Raw genomic sequence first — 15,070 nt, 5'->3', positions numbered from 1 at the left:
TCATTCATGCATGCCCGGAACCTGTGCAAGACCCGGTACTGCCCAAGGTGCCCCTTCGTGGAGGAAACATCTTTGCACACTTTTTGGGACTGCGGATTTGCACAGCGCCTATTGACTGCACTTGAGGACGACCTGAGGAACTCTGTCCCCAGGGCGAGCCTATCGCACCATTCTGTGCTTTACGGACTCTTCCCTGGGGTTCATACCGTCGGAGCCATCCAGGAGGCTTGGCGCCTTATGAACTGCTTCAAGGATGCCGTTTGGGTCGCCAGGAACCGGCTCATCTTGAGGAGGGAGAGGATGTCCATCCAGGACTGCCGCAGGCTGATCCACAGCCTGCTCAGAGACTATTCCATCATGGACGGTCCGGAGGACGAGGACGAGGACTAAACCCCTCCTCCCCCTCTCCCCTTATGTGTCTTGTCTTTCAATAAAGCTTCGGGCCTGTGATTTTCCCCTCCCCATCCCCTTTTTCCCAATCCCCATCCCTTATCACGGTTCGTCGTACTGTATTGATTGACATGCTTTTTCTTTCAGATTGAGTGTTTTGTGTAGCATAGGGGTGTGATGTGTCTAGTTAGTGCGTCGTATCCTCATGCTATGTAAATATGATGTAGAATTCTGTGTGTACTGGGCTGCGGCACTGTACACTGTCTGTTAACTTATTTTTTGTGCTAATAAAAGATATATTCAATCAAAAAAATCTGTTCTTATCAGTTTAATATCTGATACGTCCCCTATCTGGGGACCATATATTAAATGGATTTTTAGAACAGGGAGATGGAAAAAGAGCTTGCTCTGTCCACTCCACGCATTGACCTGGTATTGCAGTATCTCCAGGACCGGTGCACCCCTTCTTTAATGCAGTTTCTAAAATCAGAAAGAATTGAATTCAATGTTTTTTGTTCATTTTGCTTGTTTGTCGGATTTGGGGATGGACTCTTTGGCTTTGCTTTTCTTCTCCTCATTGGATTTTTCATGTTCAAAGTTGCAGAAGCCAGATTACAAGCTCATTTTGGTTCAACTTCAGCAACTGTGCATTGCATTGCCATGTAATGTGATGCAATGCTATCTTTCTAGCTCTCCCTTTTTACTTCCTTTTGGATAAACAGACATATTAGGCAAGCATTTTGGAGCTTTCACCTAAATAACTACAGGTGGTGAGATAAGCTGCACAATATAATTGACCTTTCAGTATATTGTTGCACACACACCATCTATTTAGCAAATGCCCTTGTTATCAACAGCAGCCTTTTAAACTCACCTGAGCTAACAGGTATGTGGTTACTGGTTACTCTGCTGCGCTTAAAATTTCTTTTTTGGTTTGCTACAATGCCTTTTCTGAAACGTTGTCTCCTTCTGCTGGAACACTGACTTCTTTCATTTAATGCCTGCAGACTATAAAAGAGAACCCAACCCAAAAAGTTTGGTTGATTAGTCTGTGGCATTCTGTTAAACTGTTGCTTATGGCGGTCTCTGTGAGCTTCTCAGCGACATTCAGCCAGCCAGGTATCCTGCCTGCAGTAGATGGAATGTGGCAATGGAACGCTGGCTGCGCGTGTCATAATAGGCTCTGAGCCTTTATATACCTGTGCACAGCAGCAGCCACCTTCAGTCTGCTGCTGGACAGCCAGCAGCAGCAGCAGCAGCAGGAGAGGTATGTAATCAGGAGCCCTCCTGCTAAGGGTAGACAGCTGCTCGTTCCACCCCACCCCCCGCCTTAATTGGTTCTCCTCCCTTCCAACGGTGTTGAGGCGGGTGGGAACAGCAGGGGGTGAAGGTGCTGTGTTTAAAGAGGTGGAGTTATGCAGATCTAAAACGCGTGGATTGCAGCAGCAGCAAGCCGAAAAGTGCAGGCATGTAAGGGATCTAGAGGTTGACAACATGTCTTCTTAACGGGAGTCCAGGAGCTCATCTCCACAAATGGACTTTTCAGGATCCTTGGGTGGCTCCGTAGTTTGAAACCAATTCTGGTTATCGCTTCTCGGCCTTTTGGCTAAGATCAAGTGTAGTATCTGTTCTTATCAGTTTAATATCTGATACGTCCCCTATCTGGGGACCATATATTAAATGGATTTTTAGAACAGGGAGATGGAAAAAGAGCTTGCTCTGTCCACTCCACGCATTGACCTGGTATTGCAGTATCTCCAGGACCGGTGCACCCCTTCTTTAATGCAGTTTCTAAAATCAGAAAGAATTGAATTCAATGTTTTTTGTTCATTTTGCTTGTTTGTCGGATTTGGGGATGGACTCTTTGGCTTTGCTTTTCTTCTCCTCATTGGATTTTTCATGTTCAAAGTTGCAGAAGCCAGATTACAAGCTCATTTTGGTTCAACTTCAGCAACTGTGCATTGCATTGCCATGTAATGTGATGCAATGCTATCTTTCTAGCTCTCCCTTTTTACTTCCTTTTGGATAAACAGACATATTAGGCAAGCATTTTGGAGCTTTCACCTAAATAACTACAGGTGGTGAGATAAGCTGCACAATATAATTGACCTTTCAGTATATTGTTGCACACACACCATCTATTTAGCAAATGCCCTTGTTATCAACAGCAGCCTTTTAAACTCACCTGAGCTAACAGGTATGTGCGCTGGTTACTCTGCTGCGCTTAAAATTGCTTTTTTGGTTTGCTACAATGCCTTTTCTGAAACGTTGTCTCCTTCTGCTGGAACACTGACTTCTTTCATTTAATGCCTGCAGACTATAAAAGAGAACCCAACCCAAAAAGTTTGGTTGATTAGTCTGTGGCATTCTGTTAAACTGTTGCTTATGGCGGTCTCTGTGAGCTTCTCAGCGACATTCAGCCAGCCAGGTATCCTGCCTGCAGTAGATGGAATGTGGCAATGGAACGCTGGCTGCGCGTGTCATAATAGGCTCTGAGCCTTTATATACCCGTGCACAGCAGCAGCCACCTTCAGTCTGCTGCTGGACAGCCAGCAGCAGCAGCAGCAGGAGAGGTATGTAATCAGGAGCCCTCCTGCTAAGGGTAGACAGCTGCTCGTTCCACCCCACCCCCCGCCTTAATTGGTTCTCCTCCCTTCCAACGGTGTTGAGGCGGGTGGGAACAGCAGGGGGTGAAGGTGCTGTGTTTAAAGAGGTGGAGTTATGCAGATCTAAAACGCGTGGATTGCAGCAGCAGCAAGCCGAAAAGTGCAGGCATGTAAGGGATCTAGAGGTTGACAACATGTCTTCTTAACGGGAGTCCAGGAGCTCATCTCCACAAATGGACTTTTCAGGATCCTTGGGTGGCTCCGTAGTTTGAAACCAATTCTGGTTATCGCTTCTCGGCCTTTTGGCTAAGATCAAGTGCAGTGATTTAGCGATTGCTGCCTTGGTTTTGGTTGGAGGTGTCTAGGGTACCTGGCTCGTCGGCCTTGGGGGATCGTCCTTACCTAATTGTGGGGACTTCACCCCCTTGCTGCTATAGGCGTGTCGGCTTAGTCCCCAGACAACGGGAAGTGATCATACTCGCTCCTTCTGTGTGTTGGAGTGGAGATTACGCTCATTCTGTTGGAGAATCATGGCAACAGAGGCGGAGTTGTGGCCGAAGTTGGAGGTTCCAGAACATGCACGTGTGGAGACCGCTTTCCGGATTTTTGTCCGGAGAGACTGTCAGAAGGTTAAGGACTTTCGGTTTATTATGAAGGAGATCATCTTGGGTGTCGCAAAGGTGAATAAAGAAGACATCGTGGCAGTTATGGATTATCCCCAAAAGGGTGTCTATGACGTGTTTTTTGAGTCTAGGAAGATTTTGGAGAACTATATGGATTCTTTTGATGAATTGAGACATGAGAAGTTTGTTGGAATTCGGTTTCAACGTCACGTATTTAGTAGTGAAAAGATGGTGACAGTGAAAATGTTTTCACCACTGGTTCCAGAAGAGGACATTGTCACGTTTTTGAGTGGTTTTGCCAAGTCTGTAGTATCAAAAGGTAAAGTAATGAATGAATTCGGAGTATGGACGGGAAAGTGGAAATTTTTTGTGGAATTTAACATGAACAAGGATAGGAGTTTTTCCTACCCGCCTCAAAGGTTTAAGCTTGGTAAAGTAAGTGGGAATTTATTCTTTAATGGGATGGATTCCTTTTGTTCAATTTGTGAGGTATATGGTCATAAACGTGAAGACTGTACTGCAGAAAAGTGTTGGAAGTGTAAAGCGGAAGGACATGTTTCTAAATCATGTCCAGTAGAAAGGAATAAGTGTAACCTGTGTATGGAAATTGGGCATAGGTTTAAGGAATGCCCAAAGAGAAAGAGTAATAAGGAGAAGATGGAAAGTGCAAAGGCGGAAAAGAAAGAAAAAAAGAAGACGGTAGAGGTTCAGAGGCAAACAGAAGAGGAGGAAGCTGATAAAGAAATGGACAAAGTTAAAAAAGGAATTGCGGAAATGAAGGGAAGTGGTGTGTGTTTTGAAGCTTTTTTTCCAAAGGTAATCGCAAGTGTGAAGGCAAATAAAGAGAGGTTTTTTGAAACCTATAAGGTGGGAAGGACATGGATAGATTATGTGAATACAAACTTTGAATCTTTCTCGCAAGAGAAAGGACTGTTGGAGTATCTAACATATTATGCGTTGAAGGGAGGAATGCAGTAATGTGTTTTGTTTCCTTCCTCTATATATTATGTGTCTGAGAGGAAATACTGGTTGTTGTTTTGTTTTTTTTGTATATGCATTAAATAATGTTTTTTTGTTTTAAAATGACACGATGATGGATTTGGTCCATCACCGTTTTCAGAAGTATGGAATCGAGATGGTACTTGTAATCTGAGTGTTAAGAAAAAAAAAAAAAAAAAATCTGTTCTTATCAGTTTAATATCTGATACGTCCCCTATCTGGGGACCATATATTAAATGGATTTTTAGAACAGGGAGATGGAAAAAGAGCTTGCTCTGTCCACTCCACGCATTGACCTGGTATTGCAGTATCTCCAGGACCGGTGCACCCCTTCTTTAATGCAGTTTCTAAAATCAGAAAGAATTGAATTCAATGTTTTTTGTTCATTTTGCTTGTTTGTCGGATTTGGGGATGGACTCTTTGGCTTTGCTTTTCTTCTCCTCATTGGATTTTTCATGTTCAAAGTTGCAGAAGCCAGATTACAAGCTCATTTTGGTTCAACTTCAGCAACTGTGCATTGCATTGCCATGTAATGTGATGCAATGCTATCTTTCTAGCTCTCCCTTTTTACTTCCTTTTGGATAAACAGACATATTAGGCAAGCATTTTGGAGCTTTCACCTAAATAACTACAGGTGGTGAGATAAGCTGCACAATATAATTGACCTTTCAGTATATTGTTGCACACACACCATCTATTTAGCAAATGCCCTTGTTATCAACAGCAGCCTTTTAAACTCACCTGAGCTAACAGGTATGTGCGCTGGTTACTCTGCTGCGCTTAAAATTGCTTTTTTGGTTTGCTACAATGCCTTTTCTGAAACGTTGTCTCCTTCTGCTGGAACACTGACTTCTTTCATTTAATGCCTGCAGACTATAAAAGAGAACCCAACCCAAAAAGTTTGGTTGATTAGTCTGTGGCATTCTGTTAAACTGTTGCTTATGGCGGTCTCTGTGAGCTTCTCAGCGACATTCAGCCAGCCAGGTATCCTGCCTGCAGTAGATGGAATGTGGCAATGGAACGCTGGCTGCGCGTGTCATAATAGGCTCTGAGCCTTTATATACCTGTGCACAGCAGCAGCCACCTTCAGTCTGCTGCTGGACAGCCAGCAGCAGCAGGAGAGGTATGTAATCAGGAGCCCTCCTGCTAAGGGTAGACAGCTGCTCGTTCCACCCCACCCCCCGCCTTAATTGGTTCTCCTCCCTTCCAACGGTGTTGAGGCGGGTGGGAACAGCAGGGGGTGAAGGTGCTGTGTTTAAAGAGGTGGAGTTATGCAGATCTAAAACGCGTGGATTGCAGCAGCAGCAAGCCGAAAAGTGCAGGCATGTAAGGGATCTAGAGGTTGACAACATGTCTTCTTAACGGGAGTCCAGGAGCTCATCTCCACAAATGGACTTTTCAGGATCCTTGGGTGGCTCCGTAGTTTGAAACCAATTCTGGTTATCGCTTCTCGGCGTTTTGGCTAAGATCAAGTGTAGTATCTGTTCTTATCAGTTTAATATCTGATACGTCCCCTATCTGGGGACCATATATTAAATGGATTTTTAGAACAGGGAGATGGAAAAAGAGCTTGCTCTGTCCACTCCACGCATTGACCTGGTATTGCAGTATCTCCAGGACCGGTGCACCCCTTCTTTAATGCAGTTTCTAAAATCAGAAAGAATTGAATTCAATGTTTTTTGTTCATTTTGCTTGTTTGTCGGATTTGGGGATGGACTCTTTGGCTTTGCTTTTCTTCTCCTCATTGGATTTTTCATGTTCAAAGTTGCAGAAGCCAGATTACAAGCTCATTTTGGTTCAACTTCAGCAACTGTGCATTGCATTGCCATGTAATGTGATGCAATGCTATCTTTCTAGCTCTCCCTTTTTACTTCCTTTTGGATAAACAGACATATTAGGCAAGCATTTTGGAGCTTTCACCTAAATAACTACAGGTGGTGAGATAAGCTGCACAATATAATTGACCTTTCAGTATATTGTTGCACACACACCATCTATTTAGCAAATGCCCTTGTTATCAACAGCAGCCTTTTAAACTCACCTGAGCTAACAGGTATGTGCGCTGGTTACTCTGCTGCGCTTAAAATTTCTTTTTTGGTTTGCTACAATGCCTTTTCTGAAACGTTGTCTCCTTCTGCTGGAACACTGACTTCTTTCATTTAATGCCTGCAGACTATAAAAGAGAACCCAACCCAAAAAGTTTGGTTGATTAGTCTGTGGCATTCTGTTAAACTGTTGCTTATGGCGGTCTCTGTGAGCTTCTCAGCGACATTCAGCCAGCCAGGTATCCTGCCTGCAGTAGATGGAATGTGGCAATGGAACGCTGGCTGCGCGTGTCATAATAGGCTCTGAGCCTTTATATACCTGTGCACAGCAGCAGCCACCTTCAGTCTGCTGCTGGACAGCCAGCAGCAGCAGCAGCAGGAGAGGTATGTAATCAGGAGCCCTCCTGCTAAGGGTAGACAGCTGCTCGTTCCACCCCACCCCCCGCCTTAATTGGTTCTCCTCCCTTCCAACGGTGTTGAGGCAGGTGGGAACAGCAGGGGGTGAAGGTGCTGTGTTTAAAGAGGTGGAGTTATGCAGATCTAAAACGCGTGGATTGCAGCAGCAGCAAGCCGAAAAGTGCAGGCATGTAAGGGATCTAGAGGTTGACAACATGTCTTCTTAACGGGAGTCCAGGAGCTCATCTCCACAAATGGACTTTTCAGGATCCTTGGGTGGCTCCGTAGTTTGAAACCAATTCTGGTTATCGCTTCTCGGCCTTTTGGCTAAGATCAAGTGTGGTATCTGTTCTTATCAGTTTAATATCTGATACGTCCCCTATCTGGGGACCATATATTAAATGGATTTTTAGAACAGGGAGATGGAAAAAGAGCTTGCTCTGTCCACTCCACGCATTGACCTAGTATTGCAGTATCTCCAGGACCGGTGCACCCCTTCTTTAATGCAGTTTCTAAAATCAGAAAGAATTGAATTCAATGTTTTTTGTTCATTTTGCTTGTTTGTCGGATTTGGGGATGGACTCTTTGGCTTTGCTTTTCTTCTCCTCATTGAATTTTTCATGTTCAAAGTTGCAGAAGCCAGATTACAAGCTCATTTTGGTTCAACTTCAGAAACTGTGCATTGCATTGCCATGTAATGTGATGCAATGCTATCTTTCTGGCTCTCCCTTTTTACTTCCTTTTGGATAAACAGACATATTAGGCAAGCATTTTGGAGCTTTCACCTAAATAACTACAGGTGGTGAGATAAGCTGCACAATATAATTGACCTTTCAGTATATTGTTGCACACACACCATCTATTTAGCAAATGCCCTTGTTATCAACAGCAGCCTTTTAAACTCACCTGAGCTAACAGGTATGTGCGCTGGTTACTCTGCTGCGCTTAAAATTTCTTTTTTGGTTTGCTACAATGCCTTTTCTGAAACGTTGTCTCCTTCTGCTGGAACACTGACTTCTTTCATTTAATGCCTGCAGACTATAAAAGAGAACCCAACCCAAAAAGTTTGGTTGATTAGTCTGTGGCATTCTGTTAAACTGTTGCTTATGGCGGTCTCTGTGAGCTTCTCAGCGACATTCAGCCAGCCAGGTATCCTGCCTGCAGTAGATGGAATGTGGCAATGGAACGCTGGCTGCGCGTGTCATAATAGGCTCTGAGCCTTTATATACCTGTGCACAGCAGCAGCCACCTTCAGTCTGCTGCTGGACAGCCAGCAGCAGCAGCAGCAGGAGAGGTATGTAATCAGGAGCCCTCCTGCTAAGGGTAGACAGCTGCTCGTTCCACCCCACCCCCCGCCTTAATTGGTTCTCCTCCCTTCCAACGGTGTTGAGGCGGGTGGGAACAGCAGGGGGTGAAGGTGCTGTGTTTAAAGAGGTGGAGTAACGAGATCTAAAACGCGTGGATTGCAGCAGCAGCAAGCCGAAAAGTGCAGGCATGTAAGGGATCTAGAGGTTGACAACATGTCTTCTTAACGGGAGTCCAGGAGCTCATCTCCACAAATGGACTTTTCAGGATCCTTGGGTGGCTCCGTAGTTTGAAACCAATTCTGGTTATCGCTTCTCGGCCTTTTGGCTAAGATCAAGTGTAGTATCTGTTCTTATCAGTTTAATATCTGATACGTCCCCTATCTGGGGACCATATATTAAATGGATTTTTAGAACAGGGAGATGGAAAAAGAGCTTGCTCTGTCCACTCCACGCATTGACCTGGTATTGCAGTATCTCCAGGACCGGTGCACCCCTTCTTTAATGCAGTTTCTAAAATCAGAAAGAATTGAATTCAATGTTTTTTGTTCATTTTGCTTGTTTGTCGGATTTGGGGATGGACTCTTTGGCTTTGCTTTTCTTCTCCTCATTGGATTTTTCATGTTCAAAGTTGCAGAAGCCAGATTACAAGCTCATTTTGGTTCAACTTCAGCAACTGTGCATTGCATTGCCATGTAATGTGATGCAATGCTATCTTTCTAGCTCTCCCTTTTTACTTCCTTTTGGATAAACAGACATATTAGGCAAGCATTTTGGAGCTTTCACCTAAATAACTACAGGTGGTGAGATAAGCTGCACAATATAATTGACCTTTCAGTATATTGTTGCACACACACCATCTATTTAGCAAATGCCCTTGTTATCAACAGCAGCCTTTTAAACTCACCTGAGCTAACAGGTATGTGCGCTGGTTACTCTGCTGCGCTTAAAATTTCTTTTTTGGTTTGCTACAATGCCTTTTCTGAAACGTTGTCTCCTTCTGCTGGAACACTGACTTCTTTCATTTAATGCCTGCAGACTATAAAAGAGAACCCAACCCAAAAAGTTTGGTTGATTAGTCTGTGGCATTCTGTTAAACTGTTGCTTATGGCGGTCTCTGTGAGCTTCTCAGCGACATTCAGCCAGCCAGGTATCCTGCCTGCAGTAGATGGAATGTGGCAATGGAACGCTGGCTGCGCGTGTCATAATAGGCTCTGAGCCTTTATATACCTGTGCACAGCAGCAGCCACCTTCAGTCTGCTGCTGGACAGCCAGCAGCAGCAGCAGCAGGAGAGGTATGTAATCAGGAGCCCTCCTGCTAAGGGTAGACAGCTGCTCGTTCCACCCCACCCCCCGCCTTAATTGGTTCTCCTCCCTTCCAACGGTGTTGAGGCGGGTGGGAACAGCAGGGGGTGAAGGTGCTGTGTTTAAAGAGGTGGAGTTATGCAGATCTAAAACGCGTGGATTGCAGCAGCAGCAAGCCGAAAAGTGCAGGCATGTAAGGGATCTAGAGGTTGACAACATGTCTTCTTAACGGGAGTCCAGGAGCTCATCTCCACAAATGGACTTTTCAGGATCCTTGGGTGGCTCCGTAGTTTGAAACCAATTCTGGTTATCGCTTCTCGGCCTTTTGGCTAAGATCAAGTGTAGTATCTGTTCTTATCAGTTTAATATCTGATACGTCCCCTATCTGGGGACCATATATTAAATGGATTTTTAGAACAGGGAGATGGAAAAAGAGCTTGCTCTGTCCACTCCACGCATTGACCTGGTATTGCAGTATCTCCAGGACCGGTGCACCACTTCTTTAATGCAGTTTCTAAAATCAGAAAGAATTGAATTCAATGTTTTTTGTTCATTTTGCTTGTTTGTCGGATTTTGGGATGGACTCTTTGGCTTTGCTTTTCTTCTCCTCATTGGATTTTTCATGTTCAAAGTTGCAGAAGCCAGATTACAAGCTCATTTTGGTTCAACTTCAGCAACTGTGCATTGCATTGCCATGTAATGTGATGCAATGATATCTTTCTAGCTCTCCCTTTTTACTTCCTTTTGGATAAACAGACATATTAGGCAAGCATTTTGGAGCTTTCACCTAAATAACTACAGGTGGTGAGATAAGCTGCACAATATAATTGACCTTTCAGTATATTGTTGCACACACACCATCTATTTAGCAAATGCCCTTGTTATCAACAGCAGCCTTTTAAACTCACCTGAGCTAACAGGTATGTGCGCTGGTTACTCTGCTGCGCTTAAAATTTCTTTTTTGGTTTGCTACAATGCCTTTTCTGAAACGTTGTCTCCTTCTGCTGGAACACTGACTTCTTTCATTTAATGCCTGCAGACTATAAAAGAGAACCCAACCCAAAAAGTTTGGTTGATTAGTCTGTGGCATTCTGTTAAACTGTTGCTTATGGCGGTCTCTGTGAGCTTCTCAGCGACATTCAGCCAGCCAGGTATCCTGCCTGCAGTAGATGGAATGTGGCAATGGAACGCTGGCTGCGCGTGTCATAATAGGCTCTGAGCCTTTATATACCTGTGCACAGCAGCAGCCACCTTCAGTCTGCTGCTGGACAGCCAGCAGCAGCAGCAGCAGGAGAGGTATGTAATCAGGAGCCCTCCTGCTAAGGGTAGACAGCTGCTCGTTCCACCCCACCCCCCGCCTTAATTGGTTCTCCTCCCTTCCAACGGTGTTGAGGCGGGTGGGAACAGCAGGGGGTGAAGGTGCTGTGTTTAAAGAGGTGGAGTTATGCAGATCTAAAACGCGTGGATTGCAGCAGCAGCAAGCCGAAAAGTGCAGGCATGTAAGGGATCTAGAGGTTGACAACATGTCTTCTTAACGGGAGTCCAGGAGCTCATCTCCACAAATGGACTTTTCAGGATCCTTGGGTGGCTCCGTAGTTTGAAACCAATTCTGGTTATCGCTTCTCGGCCTTTTGGCTAAGATCAAGTGTAGTATCTGTTCTTATCAGTTTAATATCTGATACGTCCCCTATCTGGGGACCATATATTAAATGGATTTTTAGAACAGGGAGATGGAAAAAGAGCTTGCTCTGTCCACTCCACGCATTGACCTGGTATTGCAGTATCTCCAGGACCGGTGCACCCCTTCTTTAATGCAGTTTCTAAAATCAGAAAGAATTGAATTCAATGTTTTTTGTTCATTTTGCTTGTTTGTCGGATTTTGGGATGGACTCTTTGGCTTTGCTTTTCTTCTCCTCATTGGATTTTTCATGTTCAAAGTTGCAGAAGCCAGATTACAAGCTCATTTTGGTTCAACTTCAGCAACTGTGCATTGCATTGCCATGTAATGTGATGCAATGCTATCTTTCTAGCTCTCCCTTTTTACTTCCTTTTGGATAAACAGACATATTAGGCAAGCATTTTGGAGCTTTCACCTAAATAACTACAGGTGGTGAGATAAGCTGCACAATATAATTGACCTTTCAGTATATTGTTGCACACACACCATCTATTTAGCAAATGCCCTTGTTATCAACAGCAGCCTTTTAAACTCACCTGAGCTAACAGGTATGTGCGCTGGTTACTCTGCTGCGCTTAAAATTTCTTTTTTGGTTTGCTACAATGCCTTTTCTGAAACGTTGTCTCCTTCTGCTGGAACACTGACTTCTTTCATTTAATGCCTGCAGACTATAAAAGAGAACCCAACCCAAAAAGTTTGGTTGATTAGTCTGTGGCATTCTGTTAAACTGTTGCTTATGGCGGTCTCTGTGAGCTTCTCAGCGACATTCAGCCAGCCAGGTATCCTGCCTGCAGTAGATGGAATGTGGCAATGGAACGCTGGCTGCGCGTGTCATAATAGGCTCTGAGCCTTTATATACCTGTGCACAGCAGCAGCCACCTTCAGTCTGCTGCTGGACAGCCAGCAGCAGCAGCAGCAGGAGAGGTATGTAATCAGGAGCCCTCCTGCTAAGGGTAGACAGCTGCTCGTTCCACCCCACCCCCCGCCTTAATTGGTTCTCCTCCCTTCCAACGGTGTTGAGGCGGGTGGGAACAGCAGGGGGTGAAGGTGCTGTGTTTAAAGAGGTGGAGTTATGCAGATCTAAAACGCGTGGATTGCAGCAGCAGCAAGCCGAAAAGTGCAGGCATGTAAGGGATCTAGAGGTTGACAACATGTCTTCTTAACGGGAGTCCAGGAGCTCATCTCCACAAATGGACTTTTCAGGATCCTTGGGTGGCTCCGTAGTTTGAAACCAATTCTGGTTATCGCTTCTCGGCCTTTTGGCTAAGATCAAGTGTAGTATCTGTTCTTATCAGTTTAATATCTGATACGTCCCCTATCTGGGGACCATATATTAAATGGATTTTTAGAACAGGGAGATGGAAAAAGAGCTTGCTCTGTCCACTCCACGCATTGACCTGGTATTGCAGTATCTCCAGGACCGGTGCACCCCTTCTTTAATGCAGTTTCTAAAATCAGAAAGAATTGAATTCAATGTTTTTTGTTCATTTTGCTTGTTTGTCGGATTTTGGGATGGACTCTTTGGCTTTGCTTTTCTTCTCCTCATTGGATTTTTCATGTTCAAAGTTGCAGAAGCCAGATTACAAGCTCATTTTGGTTCAACTTCAGCAACTGTGCATTGCATTGCCATGTAATGTGATGCAATGCTATCTTTCTAGCTCTCCCTTTTTACTTCCTTTTGGATAAACAGACATATTAGGCAAGCATTTTGGAGCTTTCACCTAAATAACTACAGGTGGTGAGATAAGCTGCACAATATAATTGACCTTTCAGTATATTGTTGCACACACACCATCTATTTAGCAAATGCCCTTGTTATCAACAGCAGCCTTTTAAACTCACCTGAGCTAACAGGTATGTGCGCTGGTTACTCTGCTGCGCTTAAAATTTCTTTTTTGGTTTGCTACAATGCCTTTTCTGAAACGTTGTCTCCTTCTGCTGGAACACTGACTTCTTTCATTTAATGCCTGCAGACTATAAAAGAGAACCCAACCCAAAAAGTTTGGTTGATTAGTCTGTGGCATTCTGTTAAACTGTTGCTTATGGCGGTCTCTGTGAGCTTCTCAGCGACATTCAGCCAGCCAGGTATCCTGCCTGCAGTAGATGGAATGTGGCAATGGAACGCTGGCTGCGCGTGTCATAATAGGCTCTGAGCCTTTATATACCTGTGCACAGCAGCAGCCACCTTCAGTCTGCTGCTGGACAGCCAGCAGCAGCAGCAGCAGGAGAGGTATGTAATCAGGAGCCCTCCTGCTAAGGGTAGACAGCTGCTCGTTCCACCCCACCCCCCGCCTTAATTGGTTCTCCTCCCTTCCAACGGTGTTGAGGCGGGTGGGAACAGCAGGGGGTGAAGGTGCTGTGTTTAAAGAGGTGGAGTTATGCAGATCTAAAACGCGTGGATTGCAGCAGCAGCAAGCCGAAAAGTGCAGGCATGTAAGGGATCTAGAGGTTGACAACATGTCTTCTTAACGGGAGTCCAGGAGCTCATCTCCACAAATGGACTTTTCAGGATCCTTGGGTGGCTCCGTAGTTTGAAACCAATTCTGGTTATCGCTTCTCGGCCTTTTGGTTAAGATCAAGTGTAGTATCTGTTCTTATCAGTTTAATATCTGATACGTCCCCTATCTGGGGACCATATATTAAATGGATTTTTAGAACAGGGAGATGGAAAAAGAGCTTGCTCTGTCCACTCCACGCATTGACCTGGTATTGCAGTATCTCCAGGACCGGTGCACCCCTTCTTTAATGCAGTTTCTAAAATCAGAAAGAATTGAATTCAATGTTTTTTGTTCATTTTGCTTGTTTGTCGGATTTTGGGATGGACTCTTTGGCTTTGCTTTTCTTCTCCTCATTGGATTTTTCATGTTCAAAGTTGCAGAAGCCAGATTACAAGCTCATTTTGGTTCAACTTCAGCAACTGTGCATTGCATTGCCATGTAATGTGATGCAATGCTATCTTTCTAGCTCTCCCTTTTTACTTCCTTTTGGATAAACAGACATATTAGGCAAGCATTTTGGAGCTTTCACCTAAATAACTACAGGTGGTGAGATAAGCTGCACAATATAATTGACCTTTCAGTATATTGTTGCACACACACCATCTATTTAGCAAATGCCCTTGTTATCAACAGCAGCCTTTTAAACTCACCTGAGCTAACAGGTATGTGCGCTGGTTACTCTGCTGCGCTTAAAATTTCTTTTTTGGTTTGCTACAATGCCTTTTCTGAAACGTTGTCTCCTTCTGCTGGAACACTGACTTATTTCATTTAATGCCTGCAGACTATAAAAGAGAACCCAACCCAAAAAGTTTGGTTGATTAGTCTGTGGCATTCTGTTAAACTGTTGCTTATGGCGGTCTCTGTGAGCTTCTCAGCGACATTCAGCCAGCCAGGTATCCTGCCTGCAGTAGATGGAATGTGGCAATGGAACGCTGGCTGCGCATGTCATAATAGGCTCTGAGCCTTTATATACCTGTGCACAGCAGCAGCCACCTTCAGTCTGCTGCTGGACAGCCAGCAGCAGCAGCAGCAGGAGAGGTATGTAATCAGGAGCCCTCCTGCTAAGGGTAGACAGCTGCTCGTTCCACCCCACCCCCCGCCTTAATTGGTTCTCCTCCCTTCCAACGGTGTTGAGGCGGGTGGGAACAGCAGGGGGTGAAGGTGCTGTGTTTAAAGAGGTGGAGTTATGCAGATCTAAAACGCGTGGATTGCAGCAGCAGCAAGCC

The 15,070-nt window shown here is 44.7% G+C and overlaps 10 non-coding genes across 10 annotated transcripts; all 10 read left to right on the top strand.

Moving 5' to 3' along the window:
• The first annotated feature begins 662 nt into the window (after positions 1 to 662).
• LOC141219181 (U2 spliceosomal RNA) lies at positions 663 to 856 on the top strand. Its single transcript, XR_012287810.1, has one exon. It is a non-coding gene; the product is annotated as a U2 spliceosomal RNA (small nuclear RNA).
• A 1,120-nt stretch (positions 857 to 1,976) lies between these two features.
• LOC141219009 (U2 spliceosomal RNA) lies at positions 1,977 to 2,167 on the top strand. The gene has a single exon (XR_012287637.1). It is a non-coding gene; the product is annotated as a U2 spliceosomal RNA (small nuclear RNA).
• Positions 2,168 to 4,766: 2,599 nt separating this feature from the next.
• Positions 4,767 to 4,951, top strand: LOC141219210 (U2 spliceosomal RNA). The gene has a single exon (XR_012287828.1). It is a non-coding gene; the product is annotated as a U2 spliceosomal RNA (small nuclear RNA).
• Positions 4,952 to 6,060: 1,109 nt separating this feature from the next.
• LOC141219168 (U2 spliceosomal RNA) lies at positions 6,061 to 6,251 on the top strand. Its single transcript, XR_012287797.1, has one exon. It is a non-coding gene; the product is annotated as a U2 spliceosomal RNA (small nuclear RNA).
• Positions 6,252 to 7,366: 1,115 nt separating this feature from the next.
• Positions 7,367 to 7,557, top strand: LOC141219173 (U2 spliceosomal RNA). Its single transcript, XR_012287802.1, has one exon. It is a non-coding gene; the product is annotated as a U2 spliceosomal RNA (small nuclear RNA).
• A 1,114-nt stretch (positions 7,558 to 8,671) lies between these two features.
• On the top strand, positions 8,672 to 8,862 carry LOC141219008 (U2 spliceosomal RNA). The gene has a single exon (XR_012287636.1). It is a non-coding gene; the product is annotated as a U2 spliceosomal RNA (small nuclear RNA).
• A 1,115-nt stretch (positions 8,863 to 9,977) lies between these two features.
• LOC141219141 (U2 spliceosomal RNA) lies at positions 9,978 to 10,168 on the top strand. The gene has a single exon (XR_012287771.1). It is a non-coding gene; the product is annotated as a U2 spliceosomal RNA (small nuclear RNA).
• Positions 10,169 to 11,283: 1,115 nt separating this feature from the next.
• On the top strand, positions 11,284 to 11,474 carry LOC141219007 (U2 spliceosomal RNA). The gene has a single exon (XR_012287635.1). It is a non-coding gene; the product is annotated as a U2 spliceosomal RNA (small nuclear RNA).
• A 1,115-nt stretch (positions 11,475 to 12,589) lies between these two features.
• On the top strand, positions 12,590 to 12,780 carry LOC141219005 (U2 spliceosomal RNA). The gene has a single exon (XR_012287633.1). It is a non-coding gene; the product is annotated as a U2 spliceosomal RNA (small nuclear RNA).
• A 1,115-nt stretch (positions 12,781 to 13,895) lies between these two features.
• LOC141219164 (U2 spliceosomal RNA) lies at positions 13,896 to 14,086 on the top strand. Its single transcript, XR_012287793.1, has one exon. It is a non-coding gene; the product is annotated as a U2 spliceosomal RNA (small nuclear RNA).
• Positions 14,087 to 15,070: the final 984 nt, after the last annotated feature.

The sequence above is a fragment of the Phyllobates terribilis genome, unplaced genomic scaffold (assembly GCF_046119375.1).
Source record: "Phyllobates terribilis strain yellow unplaced genomic scaffold, ASM4611937v1 Scaffold_255__1_contigs__length_2797608, whole genome shotgun sequence".
NCBI lineage: Eukaryota > Metazoa > Chordata > Amphibia > Anura > Dendrobatidae > Phyllobates > Phyllobates terribilis.
This window is presented reverse-complemented; position numbering and strand designations above follow the sequence as displayed.